The sequence below is a fragment of the Stegostoma tigrinum genome, chromosome 13, assembly GCF_030684315.1.
Source record: "Stegostoma tigrinum isolate sSteTig4 chromosome 13, sSteTig4.hap1, whole genome shotgun sequence".
NCBI classification, from domain to species: domain Eukaryota; kingdom Metazoa; phylum Chordata; class Chondrichthyes; order Orectolobiformes; family Stegostomatidae; genus Stegostoma; species Stegostoma tigrinum.
In genome coordinates this window covers 60,690,904-60,712,364 of record NC_081366.1, presented here as the reverse complement: position 1 = coordinate 60,712,364, position 21,461 = coordinate 60,690,904, and positions in this window count along the sequence as shown.

The window sequence follows — 21,461 nt, the reverse complement described above, 5'->3', positions numbered from 1 at the left end:
TGAATACTGTTCTTCGGTATTCACAACTGAGAGGGACCTCGTTGTAGAGGATGACAGTGTGAAACAGGTTGGTAGGCTAGAGGAGGTCCATGTTAGTAAGGAAGATGTACTAGGAATTTTGAATAACTTGAAGATTGACAAGTTCCCCGGGCCTGATGTGATTTATACAAGGATTCTATGGAAATTGAGAGAAGAGATTGCAGGCCGTTTGGTAATTATCTTTTCGTCCTTACTGTCCACGGGTATAGTGCCAGAAGATTGGAAAAAGGCAAACATCATTCCCTTGTTCAAAAAAGGGAACAGGATGATCTCGGAAATTACAGGCCTGTTAGTCTTACATCAGTGGCAGGCAAATTATTGGAACGGGCTCTGACATTTATGATCACTTGGCTAGGCACAGTTTGATTTGTGATAGTCAGCATGGATTTGTGAGGGTAGATCATGCCTCACAAAACTTATTGAATTCTTTGAAGAGGTGACCAAACACGTGCATGAAGGTAGAGCAGTAGATGTGGTATACATGGATTTAAGTAAGGCGTTTGATAAGGTTCCCAATGGTAGGCTCATGCAGAAAGGAAGGAGGCTTGGGATCAGGGAAAATGTGGCAGATTGGATTTAGAATTGGGATTTAGAAGACATAGGGTGGTAGTGGACGGAAAATATTCAACATTGCTCAGTTGCGAGTGATGTATCACAAGGATCTGTTCTGGATCCTGTTCTATTTGTAATTTTTGTAAATGATTTGGATGTAGGAGTGGAAGGGTGGATAAATAAGTTCACAGGTGATACGAAGGTGGGTTGCGTTGTGGATAGTGCGGAGGCCTGTTCTAGGTTACAAAGGGACATTGATAGAATACAGAGTTGCCCTGAGGAGTGGCAGATTGAGTTTAACCCTGAAAAGTGTGAGGTCATTCATTTTGGAAGGACAAACTTGAAAGCAGAATACAGGATTAACGGAAAGTTTCTAGGCAGTGTGGTGGAGCAGAGGGATCTTGGGGTTCATGTTCACATTTCTCTGAAAACTGCCACCCAGGTGGATAAATTTGTTAGGAAGTAGTATCATGTGTTAGCTTTCATTAATACACGGATTGAGTTCAAGATCTAATTAGATTATATTGTATGAATATCTGTGAAGTTATGCTTCAGCTACAGAAAACCCTGGTTCGGCCACACCTGGGGTATTGTGTCCAGTCCTGGTCACCTCATTACGGGGAAGATGTGAAAGCATTGGAAAAGGTGCAGTGGAGATTCACCAGGTTGTTGCTTGGAATGATGGGAAGGTTGTACGAGGAAAGGTTGAGAGAACTTGGGCTTTTCTCTTTGGAATGACGAAGGATGAGAGGTGACTTCATAGAGGTGTACCAAATGATCAGAGGTATAGATAGAGCGGACAGCCAGAGGCTTTTTCCTAGGGTGGAGGTAGTTATTACGAGGGGGCATAGTTTTAAAGTGAGTAGAGGTAGATATAGGGGAGACATCAGAGGAAGGTGTTTACTCAGAGAGTGGCGGGGCATGGAATGCATTGTTGGAGAGGGTTGTGGGGTCAGCCTCATGGATGCATATGGATGATAGTATAAGGTACGGGTGGAGGTCAGACAGATCTTAGGTTTAGGGTAAAAGTTTGACACAACATTGTGGACCAAAGGGCCTGTGCTGTGCTGCACTGTTCTAGAACTCACTGGATTCTGGGACTGAAAGAGTGAATTATTAATGTGATACCCCTGTTCATGACTGGATACTGAAAGCAGGAAACTATGGGACAGTTTACCTAACATTTATCATTGAAAATATTCTGAGTTCATTAGAAGGAAGAAATGGCTGGTTATTTCCAAAACCTTGACATTATCGGAGTCAAACTGGCTCTCTGAAAAGGAAATCATGTTTGACAAATTTGTTGGAGTTCTTTGAGGATGTAACAAGCAGAAGTGACGAACAGCAATCAGTTGATATAATATATTTGAATTTCCAGAAGGTATTCAATCAAGTACCACATAAAAGATGATTGAATAAGATGGTAAATCAGGGTTATGTTTTAGTATGATTCGGTTAACACACAAAAGAGAGAGAGAGTCCAGACTAATAAGTCTTTTCGATGTTGGGAACACATAATTAGTGGTTATTGAAAATATTCTGAGTTCATTAGAAGGAAATTATTCTCACTCATGAGATGCAGGTGTTGCTAGTTGGGCCAGTACTAATTACGCATCTATACTTGCCCTTGAGAGGTAGCAGTATGCAACTTTGTTTAACCTCTCCAATTCTATTGGGTGCAAGTATACCCAGAATAACATAAGAGGGTTCCAGGATTTTTACCCAGTGGGATTGAAGAAACTATGGCATACTTCCAAGGCAGGGTGGTGAGTAGCTTGGAGTAATTAGAAGCATTCCCATGTTACTGCTGTTCTTGTCCATCTGGATGAAATAGGCTTGTAATGTGCTGTCTTGGTTAATTTCTGCAGTGCATTTTATAGATTTTACATAGTGCTGCTACTGAGCTTTGGTGGTGGAAAGAGTGAATGTTTATGGATGCTTTGCCAGCAACTGGGTTGCTTTACCATGGACAACATCAGCATTGAATGTTTTTGGAGCTGAACTCATCCAGGCAACAGCATACCACAACACTCCTGAATTGTGTCTTGTATATGTTGGATAGCTTTGAGGAGTCGGGAGGTGAGCTGATCACTGCAGGACCCCTAAACTCTCAACTGTTCTTGTAGCCCCAGTATTTGTATGGCTAGGTCAGTTTAATTTCTGGTCTGCAGTAACCTCCATATTGGTAATGGGGGGTGGAATTCACTGGTAATACTATTGAATGTCATAGCCTGGCATTTGTATGACATAAATGTTATTTGTCACTTGTCAGCCCAAACTGGGTATTTGCCAAGTCTTTACTGCATTTGAACACGGACTGATTCAATATCTGGGACGTGTAAAACATAGAACAGCACAGTCCAGGAATGAGCCCTTCAGCCCATGATATTGTGCCAAAATATTCAATAAAATTGAACATGACACTTTCTGGCTGCCTTGGGTGCTCATCCCTCCAAACCTTGCATATTCACTTACCTAAAAGTCCCTTAAATGCCCCTATTGTATCTGTCTCCACCACACTGTTAATGCACAGGAACACCAGCAAATAGATCTTGGAATGGAGATAGCTGACTACCAAAAATCAGAGCTATCTTTTGTGCCAGGTGTGACTCTAACCAGTGAAGAGAATTCCCCTGACTTCCATTAACTCCACCCTTGATCAAATGTGGCCTTGATGTCAATTGCAGGAACTCTGTCCTCATCTAGTATAGAATGGACTAGCCTCTACTGTCATGTATACTCAATTAATCTTGTGAAAAGTTTATGCATTCCAATTACTGCACTAACTTACATACAAAAGTACCTAGGCACAGCTTATTAACTCATAAGATATAGATAACACAAATGAAATGAGATAACAAGGTGTAGAGCTAGATGAACACAGCAGGCCGAGCAGGAAAGCTGGTGTTTTGGGTCTAGACCATTCTACAGAAATGGGTGGGGGGAGGGGGGGGGGGAAAACAGGATTCTGAAATAAATTGGGAGAGAGGGGGAGGTGGATAGAAGATGGATAAAGGAGAAAATAGGTGGAGAGGAGACAAACAGGGGTTGGAGCCAGTGAAGGTGAGTGTAGATGGGAAGTTAGTGAGGAGAGAGATCATTTCAAGGAGGGCAGAAAAGTCAAGGAGGTGGGATAATGCTAGTAGGTAGAAGATCTCGGTGTCCATGTAAACAGATTCTTGAAAGTTGCCACCCAGGTTGACAGGGCTGTTAAGAAGGCATAGTGTTTTAGCTTTATTAATAGAGGGATCGAGTTCTGGAACCAAGAGGTTATGCTGCAGCTGTACAAAACCCTGGCGTGGCTGCACTTGGAGTATTGCGTACAGTTCTAGTCACCGTGTCATAAGAAGGATGTGGAAGCTTTGGAAAGGGTGCAGAGGAGATTTACTAGGATGTTGCCTGGTACGGAGGGAAGGCCTTACGAGGAAAGGCTGAGGGACTTGAGGCTGTTTTTGCTAGAGGAAAAAGGTTGTGAAGTGACTTGATTGAGACATATAAGATAATCAGAGGGCTGGATAGGGAGAGCCTTTTTCCTAGGATGGTGATGGCGAGCACGAGGGGGCATAGCTTTAAATTGAGGGGTGAAAGATATAGGACAGATGTCAGATGTAGTTTCTTTACTCAGAGTAGTGAGGGAATGGAACATTTTGCCTGCAACAGTAGTAGGTTCGCAAACTTTAAGTACATTTAAGTCGTCATTGGACAAGCATATGGACATACATGGAATATTGTAGGTTAGATGGGCTTCAGATTGGTATGGCAGGTCGGCACAACATCGGGGGCCGAAGGGCCGGGCCTGTGCTGTAATCTTCTATGTAAGATGGGGGTGGGGCTTGAGGTAGGTGTGGATAGGTGAGCAGAAGGGAAGGTTTGGGAGGAGGACGAGCTGGCCTGGTTTTGGGAAGTGGTCAGGGGAGGGGGGATTTTGAAGCTTGTGAAGTCCACATTGATACCATTGGGCTGCAGGATTCCCAAGACAAATGAGATGTTGTTCCTGCAACCTGGGTGGTTATCTTCGGTTTGCTTCCAGTTCCTTGGGCTGGAGAGGGCAGGAACAGAGAGATAATGGACTTGAATGTGTGGCTGAGGGACTGGTGCCGGAAGCAAGGATTTAAATTCTTTGATCACTGGGGTATGTTTTGGGGTAAGAATAAATTGTACAAGAGGGATGATTTGCATCTTAATAGGTGGGGGACCAGCATTCTGGCAGGCAGGTTTACCACTGCAACACAGGTGTGTTTAAACTAAGTAATGGGGGGGAGGGGCCAAACCTGAAACTTAAGAATCAAGTTAAAGGGAAAGTGAGAATAAGAGAGAAGTTAAGAAGGACAACAGAGCAGAAAACTCAAGAAGGATCGTACAATATGGCCAAGTGAAATAGGGATTGATTGGAAGGGTGAGGGGAGAAACAAATTAAAAATATTATATGAATGCACGAAGCATAAGAAATAAGATGGATGAGCTTGAGGCTCAGTTGGAAGTTGACAAGTATGATGTTGTGGGGATAACTGAGACATGGCTTCAAGTGGACAGGGCCTGGGAAACGAATATTCAAGGCTATACGTGCTATTGAAAGGACAGATTGGTGGGCAGAGGGGGTGGGGTGGCCCTGTTGGTGAGGAATGATATTCAGTCCCTTGCGAGGAGGGGGGACATAGAATTTCTCAGCTCTGTCCATACTGACTCTGCATCTCCTGATTCTAAGGGTAGAAAGACCCTAATGGGAGTTATCTACAGGCCCTCAAACCCTAGTCAGGGTATAGGGTGCGAGTTGAAATTGGCCTGTCGCAAAGGTATCACTATAGTTGTTATGGGAGATTTCAACATGCGGGTAGACTAGAGAATCAGGATGGTACTGGACCCCAAAAAAGGGAGTTTGTGGAGTGCCTCCGAGATGGATTCTTAGAACAGCTTGTACTGGAGCCTACCACGGAGGAGGCAATTCTGGATCTGGTGTTGTGCAATGAACCGGATCTGATCAGGGACCTCAAAGTAAAGGAGCCATTAGGAGGTAGTGACCATAATATGATAAGTTTTAATCTGCAGTTTGAGAAGAAGGGAGAATCAGAAGTGTCAGTATTGCAGTTGAATAAAAGGAACTATGGAGCTATGAGGGAGGAGCTGGCGAAACTTCAGTGGTACAATACCCTAGCAGGGATGGCAGTGGAACAACAATGGCAGGTATTTCTGGATATAATGCAGAAGGTGCAGGATCAGTTCATTCCAAAGAAGAAAGATCCTAAGGGGAGGCAGGGGCAGCCGTGGCTGATGTGGGAAGTTAAGGACTGTATAAAGATAAAAGTGAAGTATAACATAGCAAAGATGAGTGGGAAGCCGGAGGACTAAGAAGCTTTTAAAGAGCAAAAGCAGATAACTAAAAAGGCAATGCAAAGAAGAAAAAATGAGCATGAAGGAAAACTGGCAAAAATATAAAGGAGGATGGTAAAAGCTTTAAGTATGTGAGAAGAAAAAAGACTAAAATTGGGCTCTTGAAGTCAGAAACGGGTGAATTTACTATGGGGGACAAGGAAATGGCAGAAGAGTTGAATAGGTACTTTGCTTGTGTCTTCCCTAGTGAAGACAGATCCAATCTTCCAGATGCAATAATGGCTGAAGGACCTAGGGTAATGGACGAACTGAAGGGTATTTATATTAGGCAGGAAATGGTGTTGGATAGACTGTTAGGTCTGAAGGCCAAGAGGTCCCCAGGACTTGATGGTCTGTATCCCAAGGTACTTAAGGAGGTGGCTCTAGAAATTGTGGATGCTCTGGTAATTATTTTCCAGGGTTCTATAGATTCAGGATCAGTTCCTGCAGATTGGAGGGTGGCAAATGATGTTCCGCTTTTCAAGAAAGGAGGGAGAGAGAAAACAGGCAATTACAGACTGGTTAGCCTGACGTCAGTGGTGGGAAAGACGCTGGAGTCAATTATAAAAGATGAAATTATGACTCATTTGGATAGCAGTAACAGAATAGGTCAGAGTCAGCATGGATTTACGAAGGGAAAATCGTGCTTGACTAATCTTCTGGAATTTTTTAAGGATGTATCTATGAAGATGGATAAGGGAGAACCAGTGGATGTAGTGTACCTGGACTTTCAGAAAGCCTTTGATAAAGTCCCGCATAGGAGATTGGTGAACAAAATTAGGGCACATGGTATTGGGGGCAAAATACTGAGTTGGATTGAAAATTGGCTGGCTGACAGGAAGCAAAGAGTAGTGATAAATGGGTCCCTTTCGGAATGGCAGGCAGTGACCAGTGGGGTACCACAAAGTTCAGTGCTGGGACTGTAGCTGTCTACAATATATATTAATGATATAGACGAAGGCATTAAAAGTAATATTAGCAAATTTGCTGATGACATAAAGTTGGGTGGCAGTATGAAATGTGAGGAGGAGTTACGAGAATACAGGGTGACTTGGACAGGCTAGGTGAGTGGATGGATGCATGGCAGATACAGTTTAATATGGATAAATGTGCGGTTATACACTTTGGTGGCAAGAACAGGAAGGCAGATTACTATCTCAATGGAGCCCAGTTAGGTAAAGGGGAAGCACAATGAGACCTAGGTGCTCTTGTACATCAGTTAATGAAAGCAATCATGCAGGTACAGCAGGCAGTGAAGAAAGCTAATAGCATGCTGGCCTTCATAACAAGAGGAATTGAGTATAGGAGCAAAGTGGTCCTTCTGCAGCTGCCCAGGGCCCTGGTGAGACCGCACCTGGAGTATTGTGTGCAGTTTTGGCCTCCAAATTTTGAGGAAGGACGTTCTTGCTATTGAGGGAGCTCAGCGTAGGTTTACGAGGTCAATTCCCAGAATGGCCGGACTATCATATGTTGAAAGATTGAAGCAACTGGGCTTGTATACACTAGAGTTTAGAAGGATGAGAGGGGATCTGATTGAGACGTATAAGATTATTAAGGGATTGGACACTCTGGAGGCAGGAAGCATGTTTCTGCTGATGGGTGAGTCCAGAACCAGAGGACACAGTTTAAAAATAAGGGGTAGGCCATTTAGAACAGAGTTGAGGGAAAAACTTCTTCACCCAGAGAGTGGTGGATATATGGAATGCTGTGCCCCAGAAGGCAGTGGAGGCCAAGTCTCTGGATACTTTCAAGAAAGAGAGCTCTTAAAGATAGTGGAATCAAGAGTTATGGGGATAAGGCAGGAACAGGATACTGATTGTGGATGATCAGCCATGATCATAATGAATGGTAGTGCTGGCTCGAAGGGCCGAATGGCCTACTCCAGCACCTATTGTCTAACCTTTCGGTGGCACTGGTGGAGGCCCAGGATGGGCATGTTGTCCAAGGAGAGGGTGGGGGAGTTGAAATGACTAGGAGGTGCAGTCGTTTGTTGTGAACTGAGCACAGGTGTTCCACAAGGCAGTCCCCAAGCCTTCACTTGGTTTCCCTGATGTAGAGGAACAGTGGATACAGCATACCACATTAGCAGATGTGCAGGTGAACATCTGTTTGATGTGGAAGGTCTTCTTAGGACCTGGGAGGTGGGTGAGAGGGGAGGTGTAGGGGCAGTTGTAGGGAAAAGTGGTGGGGCTGATGGGGGAGTGTGGAGTGGACAAGGGAGTCATGGAGACAGTGGTCCCTCTGGAAAGCAGACAATGGTGGGGAGGGAAAAATGTCTTTGGCAGTGGGGTCAGATTGTAGATTGCAGAAGTGCTGGAGGACGATGTGTTGGATCCAGAGGTTGGTGGGGTGGTACGTGAGGATGAGGGGGATTCTGTTTTGGTGGTTATTGCAGGGAGGGGGTATGAGGGATGAGTTCCAGGAAATGCGAGAGACATGGTCAAGGGTGTTTTTGACTACTGTGGAGGAGAAATTGCAGTTCTTGAAAAATGAGGACATCTAGGGTTATCTTGGGAGCAGGTGTGGTGAAGACAAAGGAAATGGGAATAGGAATGGCATTTTTTTGCAGGAAGTTGGGTGAGAGGAGGTGTATCCTATGTAGCTGTGGGAGTTGGTGGGCTTGAAATGCATATCGGTTTCCAGGTGGTTGCCAGAGATGGAAACAGATCCCCAGGAAGGGGAGAGAGAGGTATTGGAGATGGTCCAGGTGAACTTAAGGTTGGGGTGGAAGGTGTCAGTGAAGTGGATGAACTGTTCAAGCTGCTTGTGGGAACATGAGATGGCGCCGAAACAGTCCTCGATTGTAATGGAGGAAGAGGTGGGGTATAGGGCCAGTGTAGCTCCAGAAGACTGATTTGTAGGATATGTGGAACAAAGAGGCAGGCATAGCTTGGGTCCTTGTGGGTACCCATCTTCTATCCGCCTCTCTCTCCCTATTTATTTCAGAATCCCCTTCCCCTCCCTCATTTCTAGACCCAAAATGACAGCTTTACTGTTCCTCTGACACTGCTTGGCCTGCTAGGTTCATCCAGCTCTAAACTTTGTTATCTCAGACTCTCCAGCATTGGCAGTTCCTACCATCTCTGTAACAGAAACAAAATGACCAGCTTTACGGAAATAGAAGTTCAGTGCATCAGACCATGTTGGTACCTAGCTTTCAGTCCACACGGGCCCAGGCCCATACTACATCGAAATGCCACACTGGGAGGCTTGCCACAATATGTCATGACATGCCAGGAAACTGCTGCACCAGGCCAGAAGGTCATCACACTCCATGACAGGAGATGACTGCATCAGGTCAGATGGTGACCACGCCAACACAGGCAGACCACTGGAGGAGGCCAGGAGGTCACCACACCATGCTGGGAGACCGCTCTGTAAGGTCTTCACGACCAAGGAGGCCAGGAATCATCACTATGGAGGTCGAGAGTCATCTCCCGCTGGAGGCCAGGAGTCAGACAAAAAAAGCACTGTTAGTAAGCAAAAGAACAGGCAGAGTGGATGAGCTCTGGCTGGAGCATCCTACTCTGCTATAATCTTGCACAAAAGTATCACAAGAATTTGATTCTTTTATCCACATTTGAACCAAGACTTAATGAGATGCCACAAGAGTTAGTCCTAAATCTTAATTATTTACTGTATATGTTAATGACTTGGAGGAAGTGGCAGAATGTAATGTAACCAAATTTGTTGACAATACAAAACATGTGGGAGGGCATAACATGCTGAGGACAAAAGGGGGCTAGATTAAACGTGCAGGGAAAATTGCAAAATGAATGTAATGTAGGAAAATGTGAGATCATACATTTTGGTAAGCAGAATCAAGAATGAATAGCCTTCTCCAGCTTTTCTTGTTCATGTGCTTCAAATAATTCAATAAGGCTGGTGGAGAATGACAACCCCTTCTGCAATTTATGCTATTCTTTATTAACTAATCAATTTTGGATTATACCTTTGCACTCATCTCTTCTACCATGATATTCACTTTTGTATGGCTCCATCTCCCAGGACTATATAACAGTATCCCATTTTTATACGTTAATTTCGTGCGGATACAATCTGCTGGAATTAGATGTCTTAACCTTTCCAAGACTGACCATCAATTAATTGATCTTTGATCTTTAAATGTCATTACAAAAAGATTAATAAAGCTATTTTCTCTCCACTTGCCTTAATGATCATTACCACTGAGTTTAGCCTTACAGATTCCCTTAGCAGCCCCAGGATTACCCTAATTTTTCCTTTTTAAAATTTTGTTAGAATACCTTTTTATATTTTCTGGACATATTGTTCTTTGTTATCTCCTTACTGTCTGCTTTGAACTATTTTATAACATCTCAGTATTTCCTTTGGAATCCCCCCACAGCTGTCTTTTCATTTATCTCAATTTTTCCCAAGACTGTTTATTCATTGAGCAGGCTTCAATATCAGCTTGAGATAATGGGAACTGCAGATGCTGGGGAATCTGAGATAACAGCATGGAGCTGGATGAACACAGCAGGTCAAGCAGCATCTTTTCTGATGAAGAGTCTAGGCCCAAAACGTCAGCTTTAGTGCTCCTAAGATGCTGCTTGGCCTGCTGTGTTCATCCAGCTCCACACTTTGTTATCTTCAATATTGGCTAGTTTGTTCTTGCCCTTGAGAAATGGTATTCCTCTGAAATTTTAGTCATTTCTTAAAACATTTTCATAACCTGTTCTGGCCTGTGGAACACATCTGCTCGTCTGAAGTTCTTGCACCATTTGTTCATAAATAAAAGCAATGCTCATAAACCTGATCATTGTTTTGAGACCAGAATTGCTCTGGATGATGTCAACCTTTTTTTTTGGAACTGCACTCATTCAGGCAACTGGAGCATACCATTGACTTTGATCAGTACTGCTTCATGTTGAACATTTGTAGGGAGTACTGAGTAGCAAGGGCACAAAATGTATTCTGGATGGGGGATTTCAATGTCCACTACCAAGATTGACTCAGTAGCAGCATTACTGATGAAGCAGGACATTAGCTGTTAGAAGGAACCTACAAGAAGGGGAAAAAATACTTACCCTGCATACTTTCAACTTTACTGACCCCCCCCCCCCCCCCCCACCCAGCCACATTCCTCCTATTCACCTGGCATTCAATACTCTAGCCTCCTCAACATCACACTTGCTTTATGTACCTACCCTTTCACAGATGTCAACATGGCTATTTATCTGTGACACTGGATATTTAAATCTGAGTGCAACCACCATTGCTATAAAGAAAATGAGTGGACAGTTTGACTTCCTCTACTATCCTATACAACAAGGAACCCCTTAGATTTAAAGGTTTTTACTCCACGTTTCTGAATGAGCCCTGACTGGAAACTCCTGTCAGACCTGAGGACATCTGTCTCGGGAAAGAAACAGGAGTGGAGTGGCAATGTTTGTGATTGCCATTCCTTAGAAAATCTGGCCAAACATGTTTAAAATAAATATATTGATAATATTCCCAAGAATTTCTAGCTATACAGGTGTGGCAAATTATGGCTTAATGAGGCCCTGTTGTGTGAGTAGATAACAAGTCGCAAAGAATAAAATCAACCGAAAAAAGTCAAACTGATGATGAGTTTTATTTTAAGCACCAAGGAAATACAATGTAAATTGCAAACAAGAAGTGAGATCAGACCATGCAACAGATTACATAGCAGTGTAGCTGAATGGTTGATGGGTATGCTATTCATACACATTTTGGCCTTTAGAAGTTGTGTGATGGAAAACAAAATTAATCTTTTAGAGCAAAATGCCTCTTGAATCTAATGATGACAAAAATGGAACAAGAACAGTTGAACACCAAACATTCTCTCTTTCTTTCTCTCTCTCATTCAACCAGGCAATGAATGGAATGAACCAATGTACGGTCACAGTTTCAGTTATCCAAAGTAGTTTTTAAAAACAAAATTTTCATCTAAGTAATTGTACATCAGACAATAATTTACAACACATCACTTTCTTTTTTACAAATGTTCAGTGCTGTAAATTTTACCAGGATTGTTTGGTATAGTCTTGTTCCCAGCAAACACATTAACCTTTAAGTTACTACAAAATTAAATCCTTTTTAAAAAAAGTACAAAGAACACTTTCAAATGCATACTGGATTATTTTAATTGTTTTATGACCAATTAGTGCTTTGACTTCATGCAGCTGGTGATGGACTGCATTTCAGAAACTGAACTGGCTACTAATGTCAAGCTGAATTCTTTTTGAATGCTCAACGTTTGTGATTTGTCAGTCGAAGTATTTAGTTCTGGGGCTGCAGTATTGCCAAAGAGTTCCTGAAGGTTTATGGATTCAAGAACAGACAACTTTTTTCTGTTTTCTGTAAACTACTGGAGTATTTAATGCAAGTAGCTGGGTTTGCCTTGACCTAGGAAAGCTTCAGAACCCCTGGAGACGGTTTAATCCGGAGAAGCCGAATGTAGACAATAGTGAGTAACGACCATAAATGATTGAAATCAAGAGTATAGTTATCAAACTAAATATATTAGAGTTAACATGACACTTTTCTCATTGACTTTTTTTTCACAATGATGCATTGCAACAACTGGACAACAATGTTGTAACGCACATTGAAAATGAAACTCAACATCACTCAGTCCCTGCTATCTGAGATGGATTGAGGCAAGAATGTCCCATTGTTAACACTTACTTACTGCAAGGGACCCCACAAAGTTTACTGAGGGAGAGGAGGTAAGACAATGGCCGGAAAAAATGGTGTGTGTCGATCGAGTGTACAGTAGAATCAGCAGATAGAGACTTTGGATTCAGTAGTCGAATTGCAAAGCGCCTAGTTTGGAAGTGGACAAAAAACTAGCAGTCATCACATTCCTAAAATGTGAACCTGCCAACTAGCCTCATTAAAGTGATGTTTTGTATTAATAGTTTTCTTTTATGATGCCAAGACAACAAATTGTCAACAATGGGGCAAATTTTGCAACTCAAACTGTGATCAAATGATCCAGTCCTACTTCAATTTTAGTTCTGGATTTGAAAATAAACTCATTCTGTGTACTGAATATTGTTGGTGGTGGTGCTGGGGAGAGAAAGAGGAGGAGGGATAAGAAAAAGAAGGAAAAATCTTAAGTTATTTTTCCTTATTATTCTATCTCAAAAATATACAACTACCACAAGGAAGTTCATCTCAATATAAATTGATTATCAGCGTTTAGTACAGATTAAAATTTTGTTCTAATTGAGCCAAGTGTAGCCTTTACATTCTTTTGATGTAAAAAGTCACAAAATTGCACTTAAAAGCAAGCTAGAAATTGTTTTTGCATCATGTCATAATCCATAACAAGTCTATGCTGACTTTGCTCCTAACATACAAGCATAATGCTTGCCATTTCACAGTTCAATACTGGTTAACTGACAGCTCAGCCACATGTATTGGTGAATCAACACCAACTCCAATTGGCAGAAACACTCAAGAACTCCTCCCAAATCTCTCTCTCTCTCGCTCCCCTCCACTCCTGTAAAGCCCAGATGATTTTCAGGATACTTGCTGTGGTAAGGATGGAGGCCAGAACTCTGCCATCCTTTTCACCTCAGGCATTCTTAAAATGACAAGTTGGATATATAAAAGATCAAAGGCAATGATAGATACCCTTGACAAATCCACAACCTCAAATTTAAAAAAGCACCTTATAAGTGCATGCAATTTATACAGCATGGAAATAGGTCCAACTTGTCCATGCCGACATTATTCCACTTGCCTGCACTTGGCCCATATCCTTCTAAACCCTCCCTCTTCTTGTACTTACCCAAATGTCTTTTAAAAACTGTAACTGTACCTGCACCTGCATCCACTACTTCCTCTGGCAGTTCATGCAAAAAACTGTGGAAAATGTTGTTCCTCCTCACCATAAAAATATACCCTCTCATTTGGAACTCTCCTATCCTCAGGAATCAACCCTTGCTGTTCATCCTAACTGTTCTTCATGATTTTACCAACTTCCATAACGCTCTGTTTCCACAGGAGCGTAAGAGTCTTGGCCTATGCAACCTGTTTTCATAACTCAAGTTGACGTAGAGTACATGGATTTTAGCAAAGCATTTGACAAGCTCTCTCACAGAAGACGAACTGAGACTATTATAGCACAGAATTGAGGGAAACTTGGCAAGATAGATCAGAACTAGGCTTAGTCACAGGACAGAAAGGGTAGTAGTGGAAGGCTTGAGTGACTTGGAGGCCAGTGCCCAGCAGTGTACCACAAGGATCAGTACTGGGATCCTTATTATTTGTTATATACATAAATAATATGATGAAAACATGGGAGGAATATTCAGCAAATTTGCAGACGACACCAAGATTGGTAGATCAGATGGGCAGACCAGTGGCAAGTAGTACTTAACCCTGATAAGTGCAAGATTATGCACTCTGGAAGAAGAAATAAAATGACACAGTATTTAATAAATGGCAGAACAGTGGATAACTAAGAGGAACACAGTAATTCATAGATCCCTGAAGCTGACACTGCAGGTGAATAGGGTAATTAGGAAGGCAAGAGCAATACCTGCTTTCAGAGATAGTAGGGGCTGCAGATGCTGGAGAATCTGAGATATACAAGGTGTAGAGCTGGACGAACACTGTAGGCCAAGCAGCAGAGGAGCAGGAATCTGATGTTTCTGAAGAAGGGTCTAGGCCTGAAACGTCAGCCTCCCTGCTCCTTTAATGCTGCTTGGCGGGCTGTGTTCATCCAGCTCTACACCTTGTACATCCATGCTTTCATCAGTTGTGGCATAAGAGTACAACAACAAGGAGATAATGTTGGAATTATACAAAATGTTGGCCAGGCCACAACTGGAGCACTGTATGGGGTTCTGGTCACTTCACTAGAGGAAGGATATGATAACCCTAGAGAGGGTACAGAGGAAATTCACCAGAATATTGCCTGGGGTGGAGAAATTGAGTTTTAAAGGAGACACTAGATAGGCTTAGATTGTTTTCTTTAGAGCAGAGAAGACTCAGTTGGCTCACGATTGAGGTGTATAAGATTATAAAGGAGTCTTAACAGGTTGCATAGAGGGCAGCTGTCCCCCTTCGTTGAGGGATCAACTACGAGATGGAATAGTTTTAGGGTAAGGGGCAGGACGTTCAGAGGGGATTTGGGGGGGAAACTTTTTTACTGTGGTGGGAATCTGGAATGCACTGCCTGGGGAGCTAGAAACCTTACAACCTTTAAAAAAATATTTGGATCAGTACTTCAAACATCATAACATTCAAGGATCTTGGGCAAGTGTAGAAAACTGGGATTACTGAACTCTGTGGTAATGTTATTGCAGACTCAAAGAACCAGAGGGTCTTCTCTGCACTGGATGAATGTATGATTCTATAATACCACAGAGATTAGAGGAGATAATCTTGTAATTCTCAAAGATGACATTAAATGCTGAAAATCATCTTAAAACAAAATTCTGTTGACATCAAATATTTCAAATTTTAGTGTAATCCTACAAAACAAGGAGACATTTTTAAATACCTGCCAAATATTTAAATACCAAGGCAGATTTGTCTGGCTCAGCTTAATTTTTAATGATTGTAGATACAATTCACTCATGCATATATTTTAATGACAATCCATTCAATTTAAACAGCTGTAAAATAGTTACTGAATTTCCACTTACACTAAAATCCAATATGATATGGAAATGCACTTTAAACTGGGGAACACACTTCAAGTGTGTCATGTTATGTAGGCACTGTATCAAGTGGTCCACTCTTGCTGTTCTCCAAAATAAAATCTCGGTCTTATTTTTACCTGTGAGAAAATGTGTTTGTATAGGTTCAAACACTAACATTGTTGTTTCTTTTCTTTTGCTAGAAAATGTTTCAAAACATTTTTCATTACTGTACTGTGTACATGTCCATGTGAATAAGATACTTAATATGGAGTACTATTCCTTATAAAATATATCCAGGCTGCCTACATGTTACTGTATTTCCTTCAGACATTGCACTCACAGTAGGGTAACATCACTGGCTAGTTTCTGTACCCTTGTTTCTGGATGCCAAGGTGTGTGAAGCTGACCTCCCCATTTTTCAGCCAATTGACACGTGTTTATGGCTAAACTCCCACTTGAAGACAGTCTGGTCTCTCATCTCAGAAATATTTAGGGTTGTACTCAGCTTGTATGTTGCTGCTAGGACCAAAAGGGCAATGCAGACCATCTTACCAAGAAGATACATGGGAGTTTAGGACATGCCCACACACAGTAATCTGCACATAGTGACCAAAGTTACAAAATGACAGCCACTTACAACATGAAGGGCTCACATTTTGTACTGAGTCTAACTAAGTTAACTCATTTATTGGAGCAACTTTACAAAACTTCAATGATTGACTTATACACCATGATCTACAGTATGTCAGTCATGCGAAGCATTTTAAAATGACCAAAAACTGCTTCAAAGAAGTCTAAAATATATGCTATTCAAATTTGAGAATTTTTAAAACACTTTTTTGAAATAAAGAAATCTGTATGTTGTATGACTCATATTCCTTTTATTAAAAAACCTCAAAGGTAGATCTGAAATTTAAACTTATAATTGTTGTGTAGTTTTGAGATCTCTCCACTTTTGCCTAGTAAGTATACTTTTTAACTCTTCTACTAATCTTGTTTCTATGATCTTTGACTTTTCTTCTAACTTTTAAATTACTTTTAAGAGCTTCTAAAAAGTTTTAAAAACTTCTAACTTTTTAAAAATGAAATAAATATTTGAAAAAGTGCTCATCTGAACAGTAGCTAATCGTAAGACAGGCCAGTTAATTAAAAGATTAGAATGGTTGAGATAGGGGTTTGAGGAGCCAAGGAGGCATCCCCCAATTTAAAATATAGACACAAGCAGTAGTATCCAAATCCAAAATTAGGGTAATTTAAATTAGCGTTGATTGAAATGAGGGAGGTAATGTATATGATGCATAAAGAAATATAAATTGCAAGGATGAGTTGCATTTGCTGAGCTGTATTTGTTTCAATCGCAGGGAGGCAAGGTGGTGAAGGTGGCTTTTGGCACACTTGCCCTCACTGACTAAAACATTGAGTATGAGAGTTGGGTCATGTTGCAGCTGTACAGGACATAGGTGAGGCCGCTTTTAGGATACTATGTACAATTCTAGTTGTCCTTCTATAGGAAAGATATTGTCAAACTTGAAGGAGTGCAGAAAAGATTTAAGGGCATTTGAGTCAGACAGGCTCAATAGGCTGACATTTTCTGCCCTGGAGTGTCAGCGGCTGAAGGGTGACTTTATAGAGGTTTACAAAGTCGTGAGTGGTACAGATAGGATGATTGGCCTATTGGTCTTTGTCCTAGGGTGGTGGAGTCCAAAACCTGAAGGCATAAATTTAAGGTGACAATGGAAAGACTTTAAAAATGGACCTGAGGGTAACTTTCATGTATAAAACAAGCTGCCAGTGGGAGTGGTGGTAGATACAATTGCAAAATTTAAAAAGCATCTGGATGGGTATATGAATAAGGATGGTTTAGAGGGACATGGGCCAAATACTGGCAAATGGAATGACATCCAATTGGGATATCTGGTTGGTGCAGACAAGTTGACCAAAGGGTCTGCTTACATGCTATATTGATTTAATTTGGATCACCATGGTGATTGTACTTAGCTCTTCCACAAATTTAACTTGCTCATCACCAATTCCATCCATCTTCTTGCCACTGTCTCAGGTTTTCAAATATCTCTCACTTACTTCGCTGCCCCATCCACCTATAGCTGAAATCCCTAGTTGCGTTTTAGTACAGATGCAAATATTCCAATGTTCTTTAGGCCAGGCTTTCAATTTCCATTCCTTATCAACTTACCTTGTCCAAATTCCATTTTCATTTTCAAGTTCTGCATCTTTGGGCCTCCACCAAGTCCCTGTCTTTTGAATTTAAAATTCAATTCTTATGTTTAAATATCCCCACTGTCTTTCTCCTCTATTTATTCATCATATTCTCTAGTGCTGAAATTCTGAAAATTCAGCATTTCTCTGACTCTGTTTTGATGTGCTCCCAATTTGCTGTAACCGACCATTGGGTGATATGCTTTTAGCTGTCTATACTGTAAAATCTGGTAAACTGTCCCCAAAACTAAGGCTATACCCTTCTTTTCCTACAACAATGTAGTTTCAAATTTGTTTGATCTCACATTTGGTAATCTTGGCTTTAGAATAATCTTTAGTCTAATTATGCTACTGGGATATTTAATTATACCATATTTTACAAATACTACTGCTGCCAAATGGGGTGCCTGGAGAGGTTGTTCCCTGATATAACATATGCTCTGGGGATGAAACTCGACTGTAGAAAATCTTTGCTGGGATTTAGCTTTATTGACACCATCTTCCTTTACATAATATTACAACTTGTAGATTTTTTTAATCAAATATGACGACAACTTCAGGAGTAGTTGGAATTTGAACCCAGGCCTAGAAGCTGAGTTAAGGACACTACACCTGCACCACAAGAGCCCTACACCTCACCACCTTAAGATTGTTGGCATCCATATCAAAATATATTCTTTAGAATAGAAGCAATGGTGCCAGCTAGTAGTGAGTTGCTTACCATGGTGACTGAATGAAAACATCACAACAGCTTGAAATATTACCTTTTTTGTTTCCTCACAGACATTCTCTGACCCAAATATTTTTCCAGCATTTCCTCTTTATACTTCTGATTCCTAGCAGCTGTATGTTTTGCTTTTATAATGCCATAATGGAGTTTGGATTTATTAATAAATACTCTGTATGTTGCATTTCACATGACCAGGAGAAGAGCAATTTGAGGACCTCTTTATGTGGCTAACACTACAAGCACCACAAACTTCCAGTTTTTTTGGATTCCCTTAGCTTGATCTTTAGCCAAAGCTGTGCTACAATACTAGATTGGCAGAGGGGGCAAGCCTACACTTTCAAAAAACAATGTTTTAACTTGTACTCGTAGCTCAGTAGTGCTGGAAAAAAATTTAATAATAAAAGATGCTAGATGGATACATTATGGGAGAAAAAGTCATGGCTGCAGTGAAAGACAATAAATGAAACTGGATAATTCTTTTGAAGTAGCAGCAGCAGTACTATTGAACAAATGGCCTTTTTCTGCACTATGCAAGTTTATAGCATGTACGTTTCAGTTGTTGTTGTCCCTCACATGGAAGTCAAAGAACTCAGTACAGCATAGGAGTTTATTTAATATTCCTAAAAAGTATATTTTAAAGTTGCCTATTATAGATTTTCTTGATTTAAGCATAGATTTGCTTTCACTCCATACTTTTTCTCACTTTAAACAGGGGTGTGCTTTCCTTTAATTGTAAGAAGTGTGAAAAAACAACCAAAAAGAATAAACATTTTCATGACTAAAATTACAAAATTAGCATTATTCAACATGGTTAGCTGCTGAAGCTTCCTACAGAATCCAGTGGGTTGCTGTGACATTTTGTAAGTCTATCATCTTACTATATCATTGGATTACAATAAGCTACAGCCACAAATAAATGCCATGCTCCCTGTCCCTAGAAGGTACTCCTGAAGACTTGAGTTTGAAATGTGCCCAATACATTTATTTGCATTCAATGAGTCATGGTAATCAAATCAAAATATCAATTATAATGGGCAAAAGGCACAGGGAAGTTTCCATTATTGATGCCCTTCTCCAGGTGACTGTACTGGTAGTACCAAGAGCCAGATCAACAATCTGGAGATTAAAGCGATTGGTCATTGGTTTTTTAGATTAGGTTTCCTACAGTGTGGGAACAGGACCTTCAGCCCAACAAGTCCACACTGTCCTTTGGAGCATCCCACCCAGACCCATCCCTCTCTAACCCACACCCCTGAACACTATAGGCTATTTAGCATGGCCAGTCCACCTAGCTTGCACATCTTTGGACTGTGGGAGGAAACCAGAGCACCTGGAGGAAACCAACGCAGACACGGGGCAAATGTGCAAACTCTGCAAGAAGTTGCCCAAGGCTGGAATCAAACCTGGGACCTTGGTGCTGAGAGACTGCAGTGCTAACCACTGAGTCACCATGCCACCCACTTTTTTTTCTTTCTTTGACTCCTGGCATTGAAGTAGACACACTTTAATCCAGCTTGCTATCTTTCAGCACATTCCAGTGACAGTTAAACCCTGTCCACGTCCTCCCTACACATCATCCTGTGTACTGGCACTACACCAGTTTCCCATACACCTGCTGAGCTAGTTTAAATCCACCCGAAAAGCATTAGCAAACTTCCCACCCAGGATATTAGTATCCCTCTGGTTCAAGTGGAGACTGTCCTGTTTGTAGAGGTCCCACCTTCCCCAGAATAAGCCCCAATTATCCATATACCTGAAATCATCCCTGCAGCAATGTGTTCAGCTGATTATCTCTCCCTGCTCTTCACCTCGCTATCATGTGGCTCGGGTAACAAACCAGAGATAACCACTCTTTGTTCTAGTTCCCAGCTTCCACCCTAGCTCTCTGAAATCTTGCCTTACATCCCTATCCCTCTTTCTACCTATGTGGACCAGGGGCTAGTCAACCTCCTCCCATTCGGACTCTGGCACCTGAGAGGCAACACACCAGCCGTGAGTCTCCTACGTTCCCAACAAACCTTCTATCTGCCCCTCTAACTATTGAGTCCCCAATGACTAACACACTCCTCCTATCCCCCCCTTCCCTTCTGTGCCAGAGACCTGTACCCCAGTGCATGCCCCTGGTAAGTCATCCACCCTCCACCCCAACAGTATCCAAAACAGTATACTTTTTTTTTCAGGGGATCCCTGCACTGACTGTTTCCGCTCCCCCGCGCCCCCCCCCCCCCCCCACAGTTACCCAGCTTTCTTCATGTTTAGGAGTAACTACTTCCCTGTAACTCTTATATATCACAGACACTGCCTCCCGAATGATCTGAAGTTCATCCAGCTCCCGCTCCAGTTCCCTGTGTGTCTTGGAGCAAGAGTTGGGTGCACTTCCTACACATGTACTTGCATGGGACACTAATGGCATCCCTCACCACAAACAACATGCAGGAGAAACATTCCTCTCCCTGCACTGCCATCCCTGCTAGACCCCTTATCAGAGTTTCTTAAAAAAAAGAGAAGCTTACCTGATTTGTCCCTGGTGCATAAGGTTAGAGGAGGTAGATGGGTAGGCCCACCCATCTAAGGGTAGGGTCTCTGGTTTAGAAAACACTCTCTCTTTTATATAGCTGAGATGCATTTGGAATTAAAACTCAGCATCAAAGAGATTTGACCAAAGAACTATTAATGCTTGAAATCAGAAAATAAAACAGAAATTGCTGGAAAAGATCAGCAGTGCTAGGATCCCAAATGTTAACTCTGATTTCTCTTGATAGATGCTGCCAGACCTGTTGAGCTTTTCCAGCAACTTCTTTCAAAAGAGACTTGTGCTTTCTTTTAAGAAAAAATTTTTATTAAAAAAAACAAGGTTAGACTGTTCTAAAAAGCTAACTGGTTTCTTTAAAGAAGGGAAGATGCTAGCCTTA